This window comes from Carlito syrichta, unplaced genomic scaffold (genome assembly GCF_000164805.1).
Source record: "Carlito syrichta isolate Samal-C Ts95f unplaced genomic scaffold, Tarsius_syrichta-2.0.1 Scaffold304430, whole genome shotgun sequence".
Lineage (NCBI taxonomy): Eukaryota > Metazoa > Chordata > Mammalia > Primates > Tarsiidae > Carlito > Carlito syrichta.
The window spans coordinates 17149-43438 of record NW_007248526.1 but is presented as its reverse complement, the minus strand read 5'-3'; the positions used below and the strand labels follow the sequence as shown (position 1 = coordinate 43438).

Genomic DNA, 26290 nt, shown 5'->3' with positions numbered 1-26290 from the left:
AGGATTGACAGTAGTGGGAAACTGCAGGGGGGCTGGGAGGTGGGATTGGCAGTAGTGAGAATCTGCCTGGGAAAGGGGGGGCCCACCTCATTAACAAGAGTACCTGCAGAATGAATATTTATATACTTAACCCTGAGTTGTACCCCACAATTTTAAAATAAAAAAATTTGAAAGTTTAAAAAAAAAAGAAAAGAAAAATCTTCTATTTCCTTTTTGGTCGCAGTAGTGTTGAACTGAAATAACATAAATTTGGTTTTGTTTATGAAACATTTCTATCATTGGACAACGCATGGCGCTTTGTTTTATTTTAATATGCACCCATTAACATCCCTGAAATAATAAAAAACATGAACATTAAGTTAGATCCATTTCTGCACTTCTCACCCACAAAAGCAACAGTCATGCTTTTCACCACTGGAGAACAATTAAATCAGGTATGGTACACCCACTGTGTAAAATAAAAGCAGATTTAAGAAAGAACAGCCTCCTTTTAAATCTTTCAAGGGACATTTATAGGACTGTACTTGCAATATTAATCATAAACTTTCATTTGTGCCACATTTTAATCAGCGACCAAATAATAGCTTGATTGATTGATTGATCTAGCACTCAACACAATAATAAAAACTATGACAAGTATCTAACTATGTATTACCCACATGGTAAAAATCTAGAACTTTGTTCCTAATAACGGATCTCAATTATACAGAATTAGGCACATTTAAATCCTTTTTTCATGGCACATTTTCACCAATAGTTCATGCTAGACCCTCCTTTATGTGTTTATTTATTCATTCATTCATTATTTTATTTATTCATGTATTAAGTACTCATGAACAACTATTTATTCTTCCTGCGAAAACAATAGAATCAACCCATCAACAACATAAAATTGTAATACAATCAAATGCAACTATACATGTGAACATGACCCAACATGGGAAGGGGTCTAGTTTCTGGCATTTTTTGTTTTGTTTCTTTATCTGAGTATAAGCAAATTTCAACAAGATAAATCAAACTTTCTTAACACATGCTACTCACTGGTCCATGTTTTATCCTAGCGGTTCTCAAATGGGGGCAAAGTTGGCCCCTAGATTACCATGCACTAATGTCTGGAGAAATGTCTGATTGTCACAACTGGGATGAGAGCAGGGTCAATACTGGGCTCTACTGAGTAAAGTTACTACACATGTTGTAACATACAAGACAAGTCTGAACCACAAAGAGAATTACCCAGTCCAAAATGTCAACAGCACTGAAGCTGAGAAACACTGCTATATCCTCTTCAAAACAGATGATTAAAAAATGAATGTATTTACACATTCACTTGCAATATTATCAATATCTGTGAACATACAATGTGCATCAGAAATACAAATGACTTTAACAGCTGTCCATGTGCTCACTCCCACACTAGATATTTTTTTATTTTCAATGAGCAATAAACTCTACCTAAATAAGGCAGAAAAACAAAATTGATTTCTAGGTACTTGCCTCTGTATATTCCTCACTCAAATATACATCAGATTTAAACAATTTGTGTTGGAACTAAGTGCCTCAGAAAAGTATTAACAATAGCAAACACATTATACGCTCTCATAATTAGGCCACATATGGTTCTCCTTGTCTTCATTTATGTGTGTATTTGTTCCATGATTGACTTATTAATTTACTTATAGTAATACAATTCAGACCTCAATAGCCTAAGAACAAAATCCTGAATAATCCTATCTTCTGCTGCAGTACTGGACCTCAGAGTTACAGGGTTTAATCAAAATCATTGATTCAGACACCCCAGAATGCTCATCATTGGTCTAAGTTTAGCACTCACTTTATTTTTTGTTCATTCACACCTTTGTTTATTGCTTCACTCACTGAGACACAAATAAAAGAAAGTTAATATATATGATCCAAAATATCTGTAATTTCAGCACTCTGGAGGGAGGATTGCTTGAGTCCAGGGGTTTGAGACCAGCTTAAGCCACATAGCCAGGCCTCATCTCCACTTTAAAAATTAGCAGGGCATGATGGCACACACCTGTAGTCCCAGCTACTTGGGTTAGGTGGAAGGATCACCTGAGGAAGTCAAGGCTGTGGTGAGTCGTGGTCACGCTGCTGCACTCCAGCCTGGGGGAACCAAGTGAGACCACTGACTCAAAAAAAAAAAAAATCTAAGAATAAGATTCTTGAATATTACTGAGATGTATAGGCTTATTTTCCATAGAACTGATACTATACCTTTTTTGCACTAGATCTCAGAACTATACAAGCACACTACTCAACTTCCTGGCTTCATATCAACTCCATATTTATGGTTTGTGCATGACTGTCCTTCTTTTATTTAATCTGTCCATATTTTAAAGATGGCACATGTGGAAGCCAGCCTCCAAGATGGCTCCAAATAATCCATGACCCCTGGTATTCATAGCTTTGTATAGTCTCTTTCTATATTAAATTATGACTGCCTGTATTACCGATAGAATACTATTAAGGTATCTTTCTCTGTCTTGGGCTGATTGCTTTGGAGGAAGTCAGCTGCCATGTTGTGGGGCTATTCAAGCAGTCCTGATGAAGGGTCCATGTGGGAAGAAACTGTGGCCTTCCCACCAACCACCAGAACCAAATTTCCAGCCACGTAAGTGAGACGTGAAAGCAGAACCCCCAGTGCAGTCAAGCTTTCTGATGACTGCCGTACCACCTGACATCTTGCCTGCGGCTTCACAAGACAACCTAAGCCAAAACTGCCCAGGAAGCCTCTCCTTGGTTCCTGCCACACAGAAACTGTGAGAAACAACAAATGTTTGTTGTTGATTTAAGCCATTAAATTGTTGGGTAACTCATTACACAGCCAAAGATAGTTAAGATAATACCCCACAACTTTAAAATAAAAAATATACATTAAAGAAAAAAGACTGTGAAACACCATCTTAACTCCCAACAAAGATACTGGCACTATTTTTCCTCGTCCTGTCTGCTACTCCCTTCAGGAGTGAATGGCCTTGATCGTTATTGTTGAAGAAATCTGTAAATCAACCATGGTATAAAATAAAATACAATACTAAAGACCTCTGAAAAGGAATAAAATCTCTCCATTATTTTTAATGGCCCTAAGTTGGGCTGAATTGGATTAACCATAAACTTTAGTTCATTTCCATTACTGGCTCCTGCACGGCATCCTTTTATTTTGTTTATACATTTAGTCATTTATTTAACATAATTTAGGGATGAAAAAGCCACTTAGACCAAGGACATGAATTTTGGCTGTTATCTAACCAACAGTCTCTAAGCTTTTTACCCACAGAGGTAAAACACTGACATCTTTATTATTATTGAATAATTAAATCGGCCACGGTGTGCTTATTATGTTAAGTAAAATACACATTTTATAAAGAATGAAACAGCAAAGACTTAACTTCTTTTAATGGACTTGAGTCGTGAGAGATTAAATTAATCATCAACCTTGGTTCCTACCACATTCTCATTATTGACTCAACAATAACTGTACTTTTTTATGTGTGAATTTATTTACTGTTTAATTTTTAATGTAATAAACTTCCAGCACAAGACTAATAAATATAACATTACAACTATCCATCTATATACTCCCTAACCACATACACACTCTAACCTTATTAATCTTTTTTAAGGGATTATATTTGTGCATGGCTGAGTGTATCAAGAAACAGGGATTCAAAATTTACCTTAATTTAAGTGTTTACTGACTCACTCGTGGCTTTTTTGGGGATTTAATTACTCAAAGAATAATTTGATCATCTTTTCATTTTTTAAAGAAAAAGAATAAAACTCACCAGTAATCCAGAACTGAATGCCATTTCATGCAACTGCTGACGCATACGTTGTCCAAAGTGAGATGAGTTAAGATTTCTTTCTTTTCATTTGCAAAAATAGGTTAATCATTACCTTTGTTTCATGACACTTGTTTCTCTTTGGCCAATACTCTGAATTCTTCTAAATAACTGATATATGAACTCATTCATTCACTTCACTTTTAACAATACATCAAAATGAATAAATGTTACAACACCAGACACAGTATCGACTAATACTCGCAATGTCAGTTCACATGCTTACTGTCCAAAAATATAAGCGACTAGATTACCATGTGTTTTGAAAAATAATATTCAGTGAACACAATGGATTAATCATACCTACTATCCTATTCTTGCTATTAGTCCATGCTTGGCCTTCTTTCAATCAGGCAATTATTCAAACAATTATTGTAATGTAAATGATTTGCTTCTTTTCTAAATAAAGCTGACAACCAGCTACTCAACACCAATTCAAAATTACAACATGGACTCTCATGAAATTGGATATATGCTTTATGGGAATGCTAAGGGAGATTTAAATCTATTTACGTTATGAAACTCAGTACTCCAGGAAATAATAATAATTTATTATTATTCTTATTTCACTACAGATATGCATAATTGGTCATAATTCATTTATACATCTTTATTCTTGCACTGGTTCACTAATAATACAATTCACAGACATAGAAAACTAAGAACCACATCTGTGACTATTTCTAACTTTTGCTGAAAGCTCCTCTCTTACAGAGGAAATAACTCATTTTTTAAAAATTTGAGTCTTACTCTGTCACCCTGGCTGGAGTGCAGTGGCACGCTCATGGCCACTGCAGCCTTGGCCTGTGATCCTTCCGCCTCAGCTTTTCAAGTAGCTGGAATTACAGGCATGTGCTACCATGCCCAGCTAATTTTTTTGATTTATTGTAGAGACAAGATCTCGCCAAGTTGCCCAGGCTGGTCTTGAACACCTGGACTCAGGCAATCCTCCTACCTCCACCTCCCAAAGTGCTGGAATTACAGGTGTGAGCCACCACATCCAGCTTAGTTTCTTTTTTCTCATAAACCACTACATTATAGAGTTTAATGGAAATATTCTATTCATATGTCTCAGGACACTTATGATTGGTCTGTACTTGACATACTTTTCTTTCTTGACTTATTCATTACTTATTTCTTTATTCATTGATTCACTAATAATAATACAATGAAGTCTCATTAATCAAAAAACCAAAGAGCAGCATTCTTGAACATTACTACAAGTTGTCTATATGTCCGTTGTCCACAGAGCTAATAGGTAAGGTTGCTTTTTGCAATATATGTGCTTTTTCACATATAAATTAGTAAACATCCTTGCTTCATATCAGCTCTATGCTGGCCATTGGTCCAAGTTTGGACCTTTTTAATTTAAATATGGTGCAATGTTGTTCACAGCCACAAGAACACAGACCCAACCATGCTGCCCATCAAAAGAGGACTGGATTTTTAAATGTGCTACCTATACAAAATGGAATATTACCCGGCCATTAAAAAGAACAAAATCATGAATTCCATAGCAACCTGGATGGACTTGGAGTCTATAACACTGAGTGATCTTTCACAGAAACAAAGAACTGAGTGTCACGTGTTCTACTCATAAGTGGACCTTGAACAATTATCATAATACTGTAAGAGAATGATTGGCAGTAGTGGGAAACTGCTGGGAGGAGGGTGGGGAAGAGGGATTGGCAGTAATGGGAATCTGCCTGGGGAAGGGGGACACACCTCATTAACAAGGGTACCTGCATAATAACCATTTGTATACCTAACCCTGAATTGTACCCCACATCTTTAAAATAAAAAAAAAATTAAAAGGAAAAATAATAATAAAGATGGTGCAATAAATAACTATCGCTGAAGTTGATTGTGGAGTTAGAATTAAGGAAACGCTGTCTTACTCCACAACTAGACCACTGACAATACTGTCCATCTTCTTATATGCTCTGCCCTCAAGGAATTGGTAGCCTAAACTTTTATCAATGAAGAGATACTTTAACGAATCACAAAACAAAATGCAAAGTACCCCTGAACATGAATAAAACACCTGCATCTTTTTACTGGATTTTACTGAATGATAAATCCCAGTGCTGAGCACATTCTCATCACTGGTTCATGCTGGTGTCATCTGATGTTATTTATTAATATACCCATTTATTACTTTAAAAATTCAGGCAATGCCTATAAACCAAACTCCCAACCCAAGAACAATAAACCTTAACTGTTACGTTAATCTCTTCCCTCCTTACCCATAGAAGTTAAAAGTGAAGATCTTTAGTGTTAGAGAATGATTCAATCAGTTGTGATGTGCTCACTTGAAGTGAAATACACACTTTCAAAAGAAAGACCCTATAATTAAGATATCTTTAATGGCAGGTTATCTTGCAGTATTAATAATAAACTTGGACTATCTCATAATCTCATCAATGCTCTAAAATAGCACACCTTATTTATTGATTTCTGTAGTTTTTACTTTTAAACAATATGATGAATATCAGTACAAGAATAAGAGCCACATCTCTTACGTAAATATCTGTCTACATAGTCCCTGTCCATAAATTTACCAGCTAGGTGATTGCTTTTAGTGGACTTCTTTTATGCAAAATCTTTGTTTTATGACATCTCCTTGTCAATGATGCACAAATATTTCTGATTTACATGACTAATGATTCATTTATTTATTCATGTATATAATTAAGCATAAAATAAATTACCTATTTTCTCAAGCATTGCTCCCTGAAAATGTCAATGCATTTAACCCAAAGGAGAAGGCAACTAGGACCTTATTTATTTATATGGACAACATCTGAGTATAACAAGAGTAACATTATATTTGGTTCATAACACATGTTCTTCATTGGCTTATGCTTGGTTATCTCTCAAACAATTGGTCTAGACATAAATGATCGAGGTAGAGAGCATATATAATTGTTCTATATATAAATGGCCTCCTTCATTCCCTTTTAACAACATACCAAAAGCAATTAAAACCAAGATATGCCGGGCTCGGTGGCTCAGCCTGTAATCCCGCGCCTTTGGGAGGCTGAGGTGAGTGGATTGCCTGAGCCCGCGGGTTCGAGACCCGCCTGGGCAGCGAGACCTCATCTCTACAATAAATCAAAATGAGCCGGGCGTGGTAGCGCGCGCCTGTAATTCCGGCTACTTGGAAGGCTGAGGCGGAAGGATCGCCGGAGCCTAGCAGGCGAGGCTGCGGTGGCCGGGAGCGGCCACTGCACTCCAGTCTGGGCGACGAAGTGAGACTCCAACTCAAAAAAAAAACAAAAAACCAAGATATAAGACAAGCACATTGAATACCTGTCCACAGTCCCATAGCCATAACCAACAAAATCCTATTCTGATTTAAAAAAAATACTAAAACTCAGTTAACAGTGTTAGATTCACCATAACCTTGATCATATGAAACATTCTCAAAATTGGTTCATGTTCAGCCCCCCTCAGTAAGGAGAAGTAAGCCCATCCACAACCCAGAGCTGGAATACTCTTATCACATGACCTGTCTCTCTGAACCCGACCCCAAAGTAGAAGAGCCTGGATCCCATTTCTTCAAGTGGACATCCGTAAGGTAGATCAGAGTTAGTCATTAGCTTTAGTCCAAATCACACGTGTCACACTGGCCACAGTTGGCCCTCTTTATCACTGGAGTTAGGATCATATTCATCTAACTACTTAAAACAATAAATAAGTACCATAAAACTCTGTACTTGAACACTAACCAGACCAAAAAAAATGCCCACAAGCTCATAACCCACAAAACTGACTATATCCCTTGTCATTTTTTGCTGTTGTTTTTAATCATAGTGTCATATAACACATCCTCAACATTGGCACACGCTTACTGCTTTTCAATTAAATAGCCATGTAATCATTTGTTTACATCTTTCTCGTCTTTAAAAACCCAACAAGAAGCAAGTTCTTACCAATCTAGAATGCCAACATAGACAATTCGATAGGTCTATGTGTCTATATGTCAAGATCTCCCTCTGTGTGCTTCAAAGCACAGATTTTACATATATATAATACATAAATGGATTATACTGAAATTCAGTATTAAACAAATATATTACTAATAATGTCTGTTTCACGTCACACTCTCATAAACAACCCACACATGACAATCCTTATCTTCACTTACACTTTACTTATTCTAGCACATTCAATTCACTTGCATAAATACACTTCCTCCTCAGGAACCATGAAAGCCCAAGAACCAGATCCAAAGATGGCCCAAGCTTCTACTCTGGAGTCCATTTGCTTCAGGGGAGTCACCGAGGTGCTTGCTAATGAACTTCAGGGTTTAGAGCTTAATAATCAAAATTATTGATTGATATACTCCAGAACTTCTCATCCCTGATCCAAGTTTGACACTTGTTCTTCATGTATTTATTTATACACTGTTTATTGACGATGCATTATTTATTGATTGTCTCATTCATGGTTTCACCAATAAAATAAATTAGCACCCATGAATCACAAAAAGCCAAGAACAAAATCTTTGACAATTGCGGAAAGCTATTTACAGGCTCATCTCCACAGAGCAGGTCGACAAGATCTCTTTTTAATTGGATCTCAGTATTGCACCTATATATTAATCAATAATCTGTTTCCTACCCGCCCTGCGTGTTTTACTGCTCTCTCTGCTTGCTCATCTTTCATTTAATTTCCTTGTAATTTACAGAGAGTACAATAAACAGCTTGCCATCTTCCTCCACAACTAGAATGCTGGCAATTCTTTCCATAAAACTCTTTCCTCGACTATGTAATCAATAAGAGCTATTTCCTTAAAATGGGTGCCCAAAAATGGAATGAAATACTAAGCAACTGTGAAAATGAATGCAACACCCTCCAACTTTGCTTTAACAAACCTCAACTGTACTAAAATTAATTCATCTTAATCCACAGTTTACTGCACAATACCGGTCCACGCATGGCATTTTAAAATTTCTTTTGGTTTGTTTTGATTTTTCATCTTTTGTTTTGGTTGTTTCATTTTAAAGATGTGGGGCACGATTCAGATTTCGGTATACAAGTGGTCATCATACGGGCATAGTCTGGGCCTTTCTTTGGTCCCCAATTCACATGGTTTGAGATCAGGTACCCTTATTGATGCTATGTGCCCTCCCAGCCCCTCCGGCAGTGTCCTGCAATTGTCAATCCCTTTCTTATTGTATCATGGCAAATGTTCAGGGTCCATTTATGAGTGAGAACATGCGGTACTCAGTTCGCTGCTTCTGCAATACATCACTGAGTATGATAGACTCTAAATCCATCCAAGTGGCTACAAAATGTGATACACATACACACTGTTTTATTTTTAAATTGACAAGTAAAATTGTATTTATCATGTACAACATGATGTTTTGAGGTGGATGTACATTGTAGAATGACCGTATCTAGCTAAACAGCATACCCATTACCTCAAATGAGTATCATTTTTGTAGTGAGAACACAACATCCACTCTCTTAGCATTTGAAAGTTCTATTTATGTTTGTGGTGGTCACTCATTCCTTTGGAATAATTCCATGGACCACATGAATAACCCCCTTCAAACCAAGAACACAAGTTCTGTTACCTAGAGTCCCTTTGATCCTTATCCACAAATGTGACAGACAAGATCTTCATCGCTGAATAATGAATAAGTCAGGTTTGATATATTGAATCTGTAGAGTAAAAAAAAAATTCTAGAGAATTCCAGAAAGAGGGAAGACTTACTTTTTTTTTTTTAAGGGACCTTGGTCCTGCTGTATCAGATTCATCAAAAACCTCCAGTTTTTACCACATTCCCAGTTAGTCCAAGAATGGCCCTGGTTTTATTAACTACTTTAATTACTAATTTATGTACTAGAATGAAAACTGCTAACACAAGAACTATGCATACTCCAAATTCTGTCACTTAAGCTCCACTCACATAAGTAGGAATTCAGATGATCTTTTTTTTTGTCTTCCTTGATTAGAATTGGGTAAATGTATGTTCTTGTTTCTTAATGTCATTCTCACCAATGGTCCATGTTTAATCCTACTTGATGAATCTACTAATTTATTCGTTCCTTTTTTCCTTTTTATTTGTTTATTTTTATTTACTCATAGAATTTTATCTGTTCTAAAAAATGAAAATATTAGGCCAGGCTCGGTGGGCCAGCCTGTAATCCCAGCACTTTGGGAGGCCAAGGCGAGTAGATTGCCTGAACCCGCGGGTTTGAGACCACCCGGACAACTTGGCCAGACCTCGTCTCTACAATAAATCAAAGATTAGCCAGGCATGGTAGCGTGCGCCTGTAGTTCCGGCTACTTGGAAGGCTAAGGCAGAAGGATTCCCAGCAAGTCGAGGCTAGGTGGGAGCATGCCACTACGTTCCAGTCTGGGCGACAGAGTGAGACTCCAACTCAAAAATAATAATAATAAAATAAAAATGAAATATTAAACAACTGTAAACTGCATGAAGCATCTTTTTCCATCTTTTTTTTAAATAGTCTCCACTATGCAGAACTGAAGTAATCTTAAATGTTGTTTCATGGCACATTTTTCCCAATGCTCAATTTTTCTATACATTTTATTTTATTTTTAATTGACAAATCATTCTTGACCCTCTTTATATATCTGTTTTCTTACTTACTATTTAATTGAATTATTCATTGATTAATTTACACCTACATCTATTTTTTATATGATCATTAACCAGGAAAAATCGACCAGCACCCAAACTTAAAAACTAGAACATGAATCTTCCTGTGACCATTAAGCAGTTCTTTTTTTTTTTTTTGAGTTGGAGTCTCACTCTGTCGCCCAGACTGGAGTGCAGTGGCTGCTCCCAGCCACCGCAGTCTCGACCTGCTGGGCTCTGGCAATCCTTCTGCCTCAGTCTTCCCAGTAGCCGGAATTACAGGCGTGCACTACCACATCCGGCTGATTTTTTGATTTATTGTAGAGATGAGGTCTCGCTGCCCAGGCGGGTCTCGAACTCGTGGGCTCAGGCAATCCGCTCACCTCAGCTTCCCAAAGGCACAAGATTACAGGCTGAGCCACCAAGCCCGGCTAAGCAGTTCTTTTATATGAACATCAACAATCTAGAAATTACTTTATTCTAATACTTGCCTTATAATTTATGTCCATCACTGGTCTATCATTTGCACTCTTTTAAACTAATTGTGACATAAACTTCCTCATTCATTTCCTATAATTCCTAGCTGTGAATTCAAAGAAACGAGTCAAAAATAGAATAAAACTAACATCTATCAATCTTCCCATTACCCACAGAGATAATCAACTAAATTTTTCTTGTTGTGGTTGTAAAATGAAGCCAATGAATAGATCTGGATTAATTGTGATTCTTATGGGACACATTCTTAGCATTGGTTCACTTCCATTTTCTTATTTAAGTAAAAATCTTTCCTCTTGTAGAAACAAGAGTAACTATCCCTGCCTGTGCATGTGTGTTTGTGTGTGTGCCTTATTGGCTTCAGTGCCTCAAAAAAGCTATTAATAATTCATTAGTCCCTGATTGGCCCTATTTTTTTATTCATGTACACATCTGTTGAATACGTTTGCTTAGTGCATTTATTCAGTTTGCTTAACAATTTATTCATTGATTCCCTGGCACAATGTTTACATAATCAATACCCATAATCCGTAAGAGTCTAAGATCAAGGCCCTGCAGCTACCAGCTCATCTGCCACAAAAATAAGAGACTAGATAGGCCTTACAGTGGATTTCAGTGGTGCCTCTATGGATTAATCAATACTCATCCTCATTCAGTATTTTTCATGTATTACCCTCTTCTATATAGTCAGTTACTTAATCAAGTATTTGTTCATGTTAGTGCTTTTCTTTAAAAGACAAAACAAGCTGGGTACAGTGGTTCACACCTGTAATTCCAGCACCTTGGGAGGTGGAAGCAAAAGGACTGCCTGAGTCCAGGGGTTCGAGACCAGCCTGGGCAACTTTGCAAGACCTCGTCTCTATCATAAATTAAAAATATTAGCCGGGTGTGTGGTACACACCTGTAATTCCAGCTACTTGGAAGGTTGAGCCCAGTGGGCCGAGGCTGCAGTGGCCATGAGTATACCACTGCACTCCAGCCTGGGTGACAGAGTGAGATTGATGCAAAACAAACAAACAAACAAAATAGGTGAAGACTGCAGGACACCGCCAACCCAATACAACAGTGTTGACAACTATGTGATCAGTTCACATGTTGTTTACCTAAATGAACTAACCATCCTTACCTAAAAGAATTAACCACTGAACTGCAGCTATTATTTTTACAGATTCCAGTACTTAAATCAAAGATATTTAAAATAATTCTTGTTTCAAGGAAAGAAACTATAGGCCAATTTCCCTGATGAACATAGATGCAAAAATTATCAACAAGATTCTAGAAACTTGTGTCAACAGCACATCTCAAGGATCACCCATCACAACAAGGTGGGCTTCATTCCCAGGATGCAAGGTTGGTTCAACATACATAAATCTATAAATATAATCCATTCCAGAAACAGGAGTGAAACCAAGAACCTCATGATTATCTCATTAGATGTAGTGAAAGCATTCTAGAAAATACAACATCCTTTCTTGATAAAAACCCTGGAACACCTAGGTATCAAAGAAACATTCCTCAAAACAATAAGAGCCATCTATGACAAACCTGCAGCCAACATCTTACTTAATGAGCTGAAGCTGGAAGCATTCCCCCTAAGAACTGGAACAAGATAAAAATGCCCACTCTCACCCCTTCTATTAAACATAGTACTAAAGTCCTAGATACAGCAAGCAGACAGGAGAAAGAAATTAGGAATATCCAACCAAAAAAGAGGAAGTTTGCAGATGATATGATTTTATAACTAGAAAACCCTAGTCTGTCAAAAATCTCCTTGCACTGATAAATGACATCAGTAAAGTCTTGGGATACAAAATTAATGTGCAAAAAACAGTTGCATTTCTCTATACCAACAATAAGCAGGCTGAGAACCAAATAAAAAGACAATCCCATTCAAAATAGCCACCACAAAACTAGATAAAATACCTCAGCATCCACCAACCAAAGAGAGGAAAGATCTTTACAACAAAAACTACAAAACACTGCTCAAAGAAATCAAGGAAGACACAAACAAATGGTAAAACATCCCATGAGCAAGGATTGGAAGAATCAATATTGCAAGATGTCCATTCTACCAAGGCAATACACAGATTCAACACAATTTCTGTCAAATTGCTAGCAACATTTTTCACAGGCCTAGGAGAGACAATACAGAAATTCATATGAAAACTAAAAAGAGCCAAAATAGATAGAGCAATTCTCAGCAAAAGATGAAAGCTAGAGGCATCACGTTTTCAGCCTTCAAACTTCACTACAAGGCTACAGTAACTAAGACAGCATGGTACTAGACACATAGACCAATGGAACAGGATAGAAAATCTTGGAATAAAACTATGAACCTTCAACCACCTTATCTTTGACAAAGTTAACAAAAACAAACATTAGGGAAAGGAAACCATATTTGGCAAATGGCGATTGGAAAACTGCCAGAATAATGAAACTGGACCCCTATCAATCATCACATACAAAAGTTAACTTAAAATGGGTTAAGAACTTAAATGAAAAACCTCAAACTATAAGAATCTTAGGAGAAAATGCAAGGAACACCCTCCTGGGTATCAGAGTAGGCAATGAATTCATGAACATGTCCTCACAAGCAAATGCAGCAAAAGCTAAGAGTGACAGGTGGGACCTAATCAAATTAAAATGTTTTTGTACAGCAAAAGAAACCATCAAGAGAGTAAAGAGACAAACCTCAGGATGGGAAAAAAGAATTTTCAAATTATGCATCCAACAAAGGCCTAACATCCAGGATCTACAAGGAACTCAAATGAATTGACGAGGAAAAAAAACACCCCATTAAAAAGTGGGCAAAGGACATGAACAGACACTTATCAAAGGAAGACATTCAAGCAGCCAACAAACATGAAAAAATGTCCAGCCAAATGCAAATCAAAACAACAATGAGATACCACTTAACACCAGTAAGGATGGCTATCATTAAAAAGTCAAAAAACAACAGGTGCTGGCAAGGCTGCAGAGAAAAAGGAAACTTCCATACTATTGGTAGCAATGCAAGCTAGTTCAACCATTGTGGAAAGCAGTGTGGCATTTTCTCAAAGCACCAAATATTGAGCTACCATGTGACCCAGCGATCCCACTTCTGGAAATATACTGAGAGGAACATAAATTGCTCTATCAAAACCTGCACAGGTATGTTCGCTGCAGTGCTATTCACAGTAGCAAAAACATGGACTCAACCCAGATGTCCACCGAAAGTGCAATGGATAAAGACAATGCGGTACATATATACAATGGAATACTATGCAGGCATAAAGAAGAATAAATCAAGTCCTTTGCGGCAACAAGCATGCAGCTGGAAAGCATCATTCTAGGCAAACTATCACAGGAAAAAAAAACCGAATACCACCTGCGCTCACTCAGAAGCGAGCCCTGATCACCGGACTCATAAGCACAAAGGTAAGAACAATAGACACTGAAGGCTGCTAAAGGAAGAAGGTGGGGAGGAGATACCGAGTCTACCGCCAGGAGGAGAGAGGACTCATGAGAAACCCAAACCTCACTGGCACGCAATTTACTTATGCGGTAAATTCTCACATGTACCCCACAACCATAAAATAACAAAATGAAGCAAAACATCAATAACAGTTCTTCTTTCAGCATACACTTTAATATTGAGCAGGTGTTGTTTCCTTTTTTCATTCATGGGTTTGCTTTTCATTGATTCATCATTGATTGACTAATCAACACCCATGGATTAGAAAACCCTAAAAGAGTCTAAAAGATTTCTCTCATTGGACTATAGCAGTACCAAGCCACAGAAATATAAAACCAGGCCGGGCTCAGTGACTCAGCCTGTAATCCCAGCACTTTGGGAGGCCGAGTCGAGTGGATCGCTTGAACCCATGGGTTCAAGACCCACCTGGGCAACTTGGTGAGCCCTTGTCTCTACAATAAATCAAAAAAATTAGCCGGGCATGGTAGCGCGCGCCTGTAGTTCCGGCTACTTGGAAGGCTAAGGCGGAAGGATCACCGGAGCCCAGCAGGTCAAGGTTGCGGTGGCCGGGAGCATGCCACTGCACTCCAGTCTGGGGCGACAGAGTGAGACGTCAACTCAAAAAAAAAAAAAAGAAATATAATACAAGCCACACATGCTACGTTTCTTTAAAAGTAAAAAGAAACAGGTGAAATTGATCGTAATTGCATATCTTATTTAACCCAATATGCTGCCAGTGAAACGTTTAATCAGTATGTACTTATAGAAATATTTTACATTTTTATACTTAGTCTTCTAAATTCAGTTTGCAGACACAAGTAAATTAGGTTAACCACATTCCACGTGTTCAGTAGGCACTATGGCCAGTGGCCACTGTACAAGACAGTGCATGTCTATAGGCTAATTTCCCATAGAAATTAAACACTGGATTTCTTTCCATGATGCATCTAAGTAGGAAACATATGGATCAGTCAACACATGATATACAATCCAACAGTTATCACCAGCCCGTCCTTTGCCCTGTTTCTTTGAATGTGTCTGTATTTCAAAGATGACACAATGGGCTATCAACCACTCTTCTTGCACAAGAGAATACTAGTAATTACTTTCAATCTTCCTGTGTGCTACTCTCTCAAGCAGTTAATGGCCTAGACCATTATCAATGGAGGACTGTTTAAATCAACAGTGGTGTAAAATTAATATGAAATATCAAAATGCCAATAACACAAATGAGACAGCCTAACTGTATGTTAAATGGAACCGAGTTGTGTTGAATTGGATTCATCATGATTCCTGGTTCATAAAACATTCTCATCATGTTCTCTGATATATGAGGTTATTTATTTATTTTACATAATAGAGTCAACATCCAAGAGCAAACCATCCAAACCAAGATCAAGAATTCTCACTGTCACATCAGCTTCCATGGTCCTTCCACACAGAAGTAGCAGCCCAGCATTTAATCACTAAAGAAAGGCTACTCAGCTATCATGCACTCATTCTGTAGAACAGAAAGCAGATGTGAAAGGGTCTGAACTATACTAGAGTTCAACTTTTTACTTTATTTTATTGTATTGTATTTTTGAGTTGGTATCTCACTTTGTCACCCAGGCTAGAGTGTAGTGGCACGATCATGGTTCACCACAGCCTCGACCTCCTGGGCTCAGGCAATCCTTCCGACTTAGCCTCCCAAGTAGCTAGGACTACAGACACATGCCACCATGCCTGGCTAAATCAATGCTTCAATTATTAATTTAATGAACACCATTGAATGGTTCACCCACATTGGGAATAAGATATCCTCTTTCTACATGCTCCCTCTTATATAGGTGACAGACCCAGGTAGGAAGAGCCCATACGATCCTCCCAGAAGGATTTCAGAGTTGCAATGGGGAGGCACTTAACCCATTCTTTCTCTTTGCAAATGGTAGTGGCTCTTGTAGGCATCCTGCCCATAGAATGTGTTCCATGTTGGGGACAGATAACCTATCTCTCTAGTTTAAAGGTTTCTGAATTAAAATAATCTGTCCACATATTGATTTTTTATAATATGATCAATGAATCTATCACCAAACCCAGGAAAACAGAAATATATTACAGATAGGTAGACAGAGATTAGATAGATAGATAAATATAGATAGATTTAATTTTTTGCCTTAAATGGGAAAACAAAGATCTTTATATAATGGACTTCAGTTGTACGGAAACATATTAATATGCTATTCGGTTCATGATCCTCACTGGTCCATGCAGACAAGGAGTTACATCTACGTTCCTCACTAACAAATGTAACAGAAGAGACCTTCTACCTATGGACCACAATTGTGACAACTTGAATTAATCGCAAGCCCTGATCCATGTCACATTATGATCCTTGCATCTTGCAATGGACTCTAGTATTGATTACTCTTTTTGTAAATAATGTAGTAATATAATGAATATTCACAAAACCACAACTCAATATACCAACTACAACTTTGATAATAACCTTTTGATCCTTTACCACCAAGACACAGAGATCTTCAACACTAGATAAGTGTTCACAGAAACAATGGGGTACACATTCATGTTAAAATAAATTATGTCATTTTTTTCATAAATCGGATACGTTTTTGCCAGTGAATCTCTTTGAGCATGGTACAAATCTATTTGTTTCATGGTACATTCCCATCACTGGTCCATAACTAACTCTTTTAATTTTTGTATTTATGTATTCATATTTAATATTCAAAACACTTCCACGAACCAAACAACTAACACACCTAATAGAGTAGCCACTAGCCGCAAATGACTATTTAGATATAAATTAATAAGAATTAAGTCATTTTACAAATTTGGTTACTCATGCACATTAGCCACATTTCAAGCACTCAATAACCACATGTAGCCAGTAGCTGCTGTGTTGTAGAGAATAGAGTATAGAACATCACTACAGAACATTGTGCTGAACAATGCTGGAAGAAAATGCTCTTTACCCTTCAGTAACAGTCTAGGACTTTCTCTAATGAAACTAACTTGGTCCATCATGATTCTTCATTCATGAAACATTATCATCATTGACTCTTGTAGACTCATTTTTATTTGATTTGACTGTTTCCAAAGAAGCTTTGATGAACAACCATAAATCCAGTCTCTTACTTCACAAGCAAAACATCTTTGTGAACAAATGTTTAAATAAACTATGTACGTGTGCATAATGAAATGCAAAGCAGCTGGTAAAAGGAACGAAACAGGCTAGGTTATTTTTATGGTGGCCAGGAGCACAGAATTTAATTATCATCCTTTCATTATTCGACCACTCTCATCACCAGTCCATGTTTTGACCTTTGGTTTATTTTACACATTTATGTAATTATTTGTTTATTTTTAGTACTAAAATTAACATACAACATGTCATCGTGCAAAAACAAGAAGACTAACTCCTTAACCAACACATTCTTAAGTGGACCTTGGATGTACTAAATTAAAGTAATGATAACTCTGGGATAATGAGTGCCCTATTTTCTTCCAATTTGGTCTTGAGGTCTCTCTCAAGAGAGTGGATATAAATCCTAGCCCTGCCCTGATAAGGCTCCAGGAGAAATGGTTGTGTATGTTTACTGGCCTTTCATAGGATACTTCTTCATCCTGGCAGACAGTCTAATGCCTAAGTGTCCAACCTGTTAACAGGTCTCCCTCTCCCAGGAAACTTGTTTTTACCAGCAATTGCCCTTGTGGTTTTTGCCTGACCTATTTATTCCTGCCAAGATACTCTCTGGGAGAGCCCTGACCAGGAAAGAAATTAGATTGAAGAACAGAAGCAGTTTATTACTCACAGATCTGGCATGCTTCACACAGCCAGCATGAAGGAGGGAGTCTATATTGTGGTTCAGGCTGTGATGCAAGCAAGTTTCCTGTGGGGAATTCTAACTGGTGGGTTTAGAGAAGGCCAGTATATCTATGCAGCCCATGCAGGGGGTGCGGGTCAGAGGGGCAAGTCCAGTAGGCTGTATCTAGCTGTCTCATATAGAAGTGGTCACCAGGAGAATCTATCACCTTTAGGAACTGGGGGGAGGTGAAGAATTGGAAACTACATCAAGGGTGACTAGGCCTACTTTTGGAAAGAGAAAGTTAAACTTGCATTTAAAATAAATGCCAAAGCAACATAAAATAAAAAGAATTTACTACAATGAGATATGCTAATCTTTCTCCCATGTTTGGCCTCTCTTGTTTTATTCATTTATTTGTTCATTCAATAATATACTTATTTATGAGCATCCTTGAACAACTCTCCAAAAAAGATTTAAGAACATTACTTACATTTTTCTTAAGTATCTTATCCACTCAAAATAAGAATCAAAATGCTCATAAATATTGCATGATTAAATCAATTATGATTTGTCCATTCTGTGTGTTAGAAAGCAATTATTAGAAAAACAAACACACTGGATCATTTTTAATGGCTCTCACTTGTGTAGAGTTGAATTACTAACCCTTAGTTTATGAAATAGTATACTCATTAGTCTATGCTTGGCCCTTTTACATTTTATTTATTCCTCGAAAAAAATGCTAAAAAAAACTCATGAATCCTCCCCAACAAATAGAAAACTACCAAATCCTTATTTCCGTGGTGTACTTTCTCACACTGAGTTAACATCCCAAACTCTATCAACAGGGAGGTGTCGGTACAAACCAGAGGGCAAGTTAATAGCAGAATGCTATTAAAATAAATGCACAAATATTGATGCTTTCATGTCTCCCGAATTTGTAGAATTGTGTAATCATAAATCTTAGATCATGACAAATGGTCATCAGTCTATGCTTGACCCTCTTTGATTTGCTTATGCATGTATTCATTTACTCATAACAAATCTATAAACGTATGTGAACCCACCCCTATTCTGAAAATATGAAAAATATACCTAACACATATGTGATATACACACATGAAATATATAAACATAACACATGACATATATAAACATAACACATGACATATGTGATCTATATTATATATGTATATATAAGATATAAGCATAACACATATGATATATATGATGCATATTTCTTTTTCTCTTTGCTCATTTGCTACAGAGAACAGCCTAGTGGTATTTTTTTTTTTTAATTTTGTGACAGTTATGCCACATGGGATTAATAACCTTTGGTTCATGACATCCCCATCACTGGTTTGCAGTTGGCCATCTTTAGCTTTATTTATGTGTCCATTCATGTTTAATAATGCAATAAACAACCATCGTCCAACCAACCAACTTCAAAACAACAACACGAGCCATTACTCACATTGGATGGTTCATGGCTCGTTTCCCACAGAGGTTTCAACCAGGATTTTCATCCACAGAGTGTCATTATATTCACTCTGGGGCCTCCATCCTGTAGAACACAAGGCAGATATTGAAAAGGAAGAAAAACCCAATTTCCGAATGACCAGAAGGTGAGATGCACAGGATTAATCATAATCTTTGGTTTATGACACAATCTCACCACTGGCCCAGGCATAAGTCTCATTGCATGTATTTATTCATTTATTAATTTTTATCACTACATTGAATATGGATTAAATCACCAAACTAATCAAAAACAAAAATAATAACTATTGTAAACATTTGTTCCTATGTTTCTTGCCCACAAAAGAACCACCAGATATTCTTCCTAACAGACTCAGATGTGCAGAGTTGGAATGACAATAATCTTTCACTCTAAATACAATGTCATCAGTATTTCCTACTCATCTTTTTCAATGTTTTCATTTATTTTCGAAATACAACAAATTAGATACCTCGTTAGCTCAGTCATAGAGCGTGAGACTCTTAAATACAACAAACACAGATGAACCCACCGCTAATCCAGAACAAAAATATTGATTAGCGTATCCAAATTCTTCGTATCCAGCAAGATAAAGGTCTTGTTTTGTATAGCCCACAGTTGAGTATAAACGGACTCATCTCAATTCTTAGTTCATAAAACAGTATCTTTGTGGTCCATTCTTGATTCACTTTCATCTTGTCATATTTTCACTCAACAAATTCATTTTTAACTCCATGGCAACTACGCTTGAAGCCAGCATTCAGTCAAAGACCAATGGCTGTGCTGTACAACTGCTGATCGTTCCCAACCCACAGCCTCGGCAGCCTAGAACGTGGTAGGTTTTGTTTATATGCAATCTCATAGAAGCAGAGAGTAGAAAGGTGGTTCCTCGGGGCCAAAGGTGAGAGAAATGGGGAGAGTGCATATGAGCCCTAATATAGAACTCGGGGACAATAACTAACCTTAAGAATAAGGCATATAGCATCCTTGAAATTTGCTGAGAGTAGATCTTAAGTATTCTCACCACACACATAAAAAAGGGAACTGTATGAGATGATGATGTGTGAATTAACTTGATGATGGTAAGCATTTCACAATTTACGAGAGGAGACCCCCCAAAAATCTGGGATTATTTTTTGGAGGGCAGACCCCTTGTAGTACAGGCTTCCTCCACTAGAACACTAGATAAGTGTTCTAGGAACCCACAGGCGTCAACGCACCAGCTAGTGTCATTGTAAGAGGCTGCGTTCGGCTTCTGTGCATTTTTGGGGAGATTCTTTCAATACGTTTGTCCATTTCATGATGAGTGAATTATGAGTGCACCTGCGCACACCATGCTGAGTGCTCAGCAGCTTTTGACCAAAAACGGTAGGACCTCTGTGTCCCACACTCCTTATTCACCTGATCTCAGACCGAGCAACTTTTTTCATTTCCCCAGATGAACAAAGTCCTCAAAGGGAAACGTTTTGTGGATGGGAAAGAGGTGAAACAACAAAAAAAGGCAGAAGCACTCAAAGGCATCAAAACTGACAAGTGCGAAAACTGTTTTGAGCGGTGAAAAAAGCATCTCCATAGGTGTACTGCATCAAACAGAAAGCACTTTGAAGGTGAAAGAAGCTTAGACGTGTGAGAATAAATCCAAATTTTTTGATATATAAATTCCAAATTTTGGGGGGTCTTGTATAGCAAAATGTCATGTTGTGCACCTTAAATATATACAATATTCATTTGTCAACTACATCTCTCTAAAATTAGGAAAGAAACCACATTGTCATCATTGGTCCATGCTTGGTTCTTTTTAACTTTATTTACGCATTCATTCGTTTTAACTGTTCAGTCAACACCTGTGAAGCCTGTTTTATTTGCCCGAAGTCCCTTCTCTGGCAGAGAAACCCCAGTGTGCCCATTCTATGGAACATAAAACCCATTAAGAGAAAGCAAATAGCCTCTGAGAACTTTTTTGCTTGTGAATATCAGGTTACCAGACCTGGATTAGTCATAATCCTCTGCCCAGAACAAGTTCTCAGAATTGTTCCATTCGAAGCCTTTATTACATTATTTTATTCCTTGATTAATTTAAATAATGAAATTAACATCTGCAAACCACTCTGATCCTGCTTTGCCTGTCCCTAGTTTGTGAAGAATTAATAATCCTCATGCTTGGTTTATGATCCACTCTCATCCCGGCTGCCGGCATGCCTCTCTCACGTTGACGGCGAAAACCACCCACGACAATAACCACCAAATAACCACTGAGGTTCTCACTCCCCCTCACCCCTCCTAGTCCCCTGCGTTCCTCTACCTTAAACACCTCCTAAATATAATCCCCTTCCCCTATTATATATATGAGGGGTGACCCAACAAAGACGGAATTATTTTTTGGAGAGCGGGCCCCCAGTACAGGCTTTCGCCATTAGGTTGGTATTCTAAGAGCCCGTCGGCATCAGGGTACCAGCTGGCATCATGGTGAGAAGCTATTCCACTAGCCTGAATTTTTCTGTCGGGGGGGGAGATTCGTTCAAAGCATTTGCGCATTTTATATTGGGTGATTTAATGAGCGCACCTGACCAAAACTAGCATGACACCCACGCCCCACCCTCCCTATTAACACAATCTTGCACCAAGCAACTTTTTTTGTTGTTTCCCCAGATGGAAAAAAAAAAAAGGTCCTCAAAGGGAAACTTCTTTGCCAGTGTGGATGCCGTGAAACAAAAAAAAGGCCGAAACACTTAAAGGCATCCAAATTGACGAGTTCAAAATCTATTTTGACCAGTGGGGTAAATGTCTCGATAGTGTTTTCCATCCAACAGACAGTACTTGGAAGGTGACTGAAGCTTAAACACGTAAGAATACATACATTCCAGCCAGGTTCGGTGGCTCAGCCTATAATCCCGCGCTTTGGGAGGTGAGTGGATTGCCGGAGCCCGCGGGTTCGAGACCCGCCTGGGCAACTTGGCGAGACCTCATCTCTACAATAATGCAAAAAAATTAGCCGGCCGTGGTAGCGCGCGCCTGTAGTTCCAGCTACTCGGAAGGCTGAGGCGGAAGGATCGCCGGAGCTCAGCAGGTCGAGGCTGCGGTAGCCGGGAGCGGCCGCTGCACTCCAGTCTGGGTGACAGAGTGAGACACCAATTCAAAAAAAAAAAATAAATAAATACATTCCAGAGTTTCTTCAGTCCTCCCTCATATGGAAAATTTTAGCATATGTATTCCTACAAAATATTTTTTCCTGGGTTAGTGGCTTCCTGAACCCTCTCAGCTGAAATGGGGTCAAGGGAGATTGTAAAATACACAAGCTTAACTTCATAGCACACCCACCAGGTGGGTAACAAAATAACTCAAACCCAGGTCATTGTGTCACCTTCACCTGTGCTCACGTCAGGAGGCAACAAGCTCAGTGGTCACAGTACACGTTACACAGTACGCACTCTACAATGCCCACCTCCCAAATCCAGCCTCAAACCCTGACGAGCTGGCCAACCTCAGGAAAGCTAACTAACCTCTCTGTACCTACTTCCCCATCAGCAAGAGAGTCACACCGCAAATCCCAAAGCAGAGTTTGTTATTATTTCCATGCCAATGGCAACCAGGTAAAACCCCCTCCATCCCACCTCTGTGGCCGCCTCTCATCCAATCTTGGTTCCCTCTGCCGCCGTGCCTGAGCTCTGGTGCTAGACAGACAGACAGACCAGGTTCCACCCCAGCAGGCACTCGAGAGCTGTGTGACTGCAGAGACGTGACCTGGCCTCTCTGTCTTGTGCCCCGGCTTGCAGACTGAGGACAGCAGCACCCTCGTGGGTCCAGCAGGAGGGTGACCTGAACTACGGCCCCAGCCCTGTGCATGCCCGGTCCCTCCCCAGCCCCGTGGCGCCCATCCCGCTGGTCACACAGTCTCCAGTGTGGCCAGAGAAATGAATGCTCTCCATGCTCAGGCCAAGCCCAGGGCTTGGGGGAAAGATGAGACTCGGCAGGAGACCGTCAGGATCTGTTCTTTTGGGGACATGGCATCAAAGCTTAAATGAGTGCCCTGGAAGACTGAAACCAGCTAAGGGGCACACTTTGGAAAATAAAAATTCATTTCATGCGATGGGGTTGCTCTTGGGGGAGCCTATGTCGCGAGATTCTTGATGTTCCAGTTGTTTCCATGGGCCTTACCAAGAAGGCATGGTCAGTTTCCTTCTGCCCTCCCAGACTGGCCTGGACAGCACCACCCAGCACCTCGGGGCAACTCTATATGTTACATGTGTGGGTATAATGTCCTGTATACACTGTGCAGAGTGTTCAGCAATTTTTGACCCAGGAGTTTGAGACCAGCCTGGGCAACATAGTGAGACTCCAACTCTATTTTTAAAAAAGAAAAAAAAAAAAACAATATGACCCCCGTTCCCCACCCTCCCTATTCACCCAACCTCGCCCTGAACAACTTGTTGTTTCCCTGGATGAAAAAAAGTCCTGGAAGGGAAACGTTTTGCCCATGTGGAAGAGGTGAAACAAAAAAAGGCATAAGCACTAAAGGCATCAAAATGGATGCATTCAAAAACTGTTTTGAGCAGTGGCAAAAAGCGTCCCCCTAGGTGTCCTGCATCAAACGGAGAGTACTTTGAAGGTGACTTAAATTTAAACAGGTGAGAATCAACCCACAACTTTTTATGAATAAATCCTGGGTTTTTTGAGTTCCCCTTGCACATCCATGTATGCCCTTGGGGACTTTCACAAGGGACTCACCGAAAGACCTCTGGGCTGGGGTTCAATCCTGCCTTGGCTGCTATCACACCACAGGGCCTTGATCAAGGCTCTTCCCCTCTCAGAGCCTCAGGTGGCAACAGTCCCACCAGCCTGTCCTTCCTCCCAGGTGGTGTGAAAATGCAAAGGGTAACACTTTAAGAGCAAGTTCTCTCGAAGCGGCAAGGATCATTAATCGCGTACTTCCTGTACCCAGCACGAAGTGTTCACAGCATGCTTTAGCATACATTATCTTGTTTGAGTCTCACAACAGCCCTGTGAATTAGACATAGTCATCATAATTAGCCAATATCGACTGAATGCCTACTCTGTACCAAGCACCATGTTGCCTGCTTTGTATCCATTGACACTCCTCTGGAGTGGCTTCAACAGCATCTCTTAATTTTATCCCCAAAAAGTTTTTTTTTTCTTTTTTAAAAATAGAGATGGGGTCTCACTATGTTGCCCAAGCTGGTCTCAAACTCCTGGCCTCAAGCGATCCTCCTGCCTCAGCCTCCCAAAGTGCTGGGGTTATAGGTGCGAGTCACCACACCCAGACCCCCCAAAAGTTTTGAGCATGCATTCTGTAGGCACTGGGTCTAGGTGCTAGGGATACAGAAGTGAACAAAATAGACAAAAACCTCTTCCTCTGAGGATTAACATCCCTGTGAGTAGACTTAAGAACAGATAATTTTCAAAATAAATAAGTATAATATGTTGGACAGGAGCTGGCCATAAGAATTATGGGGGAAAACAAAGCAGAAAAGGGATTGGGAGGTGACAAGCGGGAGGAAGCCTCCCAGGGACAGTGACGTTTAAGCAAAGACATGGTTAGTCCCATCTTGTGCATGAGGAAACTGAGACTCAGAGAAGGTAAGTGACTTGTAAGTGGCCACACAGCTAAGAAGAGGCTGAGCCAGGAGGCGAACACGGGCAGTCTGGCTCCAGAGTCCGTCTCACCCACATACTCCCAAGGCCTCATTCGGGTAGCAGTGTGCCACCACCAGCCCGCAATGCGAGTTTGTTAATGCATGCGTGGGAGTGCACAGACTTTTCTGACCTCCCACGCAGGTGGCCCCAAAAGCATAGACAAGACCCCAGGATTTGCCGTCAGTCCCAGGTGAAAAAACGAACTCCTTCTCCTTGAAGAAGCCACAGAGGTGACAGCTCTCATGGGACTGGCGCAGACCCCTGAGTCAGGCCATGCAGGGACCACGGAGCTTACACTCGACACAGCCTGCAACTCAGCACCAAAGCTCAGTCCATCTCCTCCCTCCCGGCTGTCGGGGCTTCCAGTGGCACCCCAAGAACCACCCCCACATGTGACCATGGCCACCCGGGCTCAAGTCACAGATGCTCTGTCCCAAGGATGGGAGGAGGTCAACCAGCGCTCATGCCCACATGGAGAGAGACTCAGAATTGTCCTACCTGGCCACCTTCAAAATAGCAAGGAAAGAAACATTTTGAAGTGGTTCTTTCCTTCCCCCCAAAACAGGTAGAGAACATTCAGTGCGATCATACATAAAAACCAGGGAGCCTTACCCACTACTCCTGGAAGCCGTGAATTCAACAGACTTGAACTTCAGAAACATCAGCTAAGAGAATTTCAGTCATTTTCCTTGCCTTCTCTTCAGCTTCTCCCTGGCTTCAGTCCAACCTGTGGAACCTCCTATACCCTCAAGGAAATTCGTTTGGGGAGTAAGAGAGTTTCGCCTCCTCTAGGGATTCATCTTCCTGTCATGTCCTTCTGGTGTGCTTGGTCCTTACTTCCATAAGCAGAATCCAAAACCTAGTTCTACATTCGTATTTGTGTTTCTCTCTCATTGATTCCC

General features: G+C 39.4%; 1 long non-coding RNA gene across 1 annotated transcript; it reads right to left on the bottom strand.

Annotated features, from left to right (window-relative positions):
- Positions 1–9467: 9467 nt before the first annotated feature.
- LOC103262290 lies at positions 9468–24712 on the bottom strand. Its single transcript, XR_504417.2, has 3 exons — positions 24462–24712; positions 19713–19802; positions 9468–9542 (listed from the first exon to the last, which is right to left on the bottom strand). It is a non-coding gene; the product is annotated as an uncharacterized LOC103262290 (long non-coding RNA).
- Between the last annotated feature and the right edge of the window lie 1578 nt (positions 24713–26290).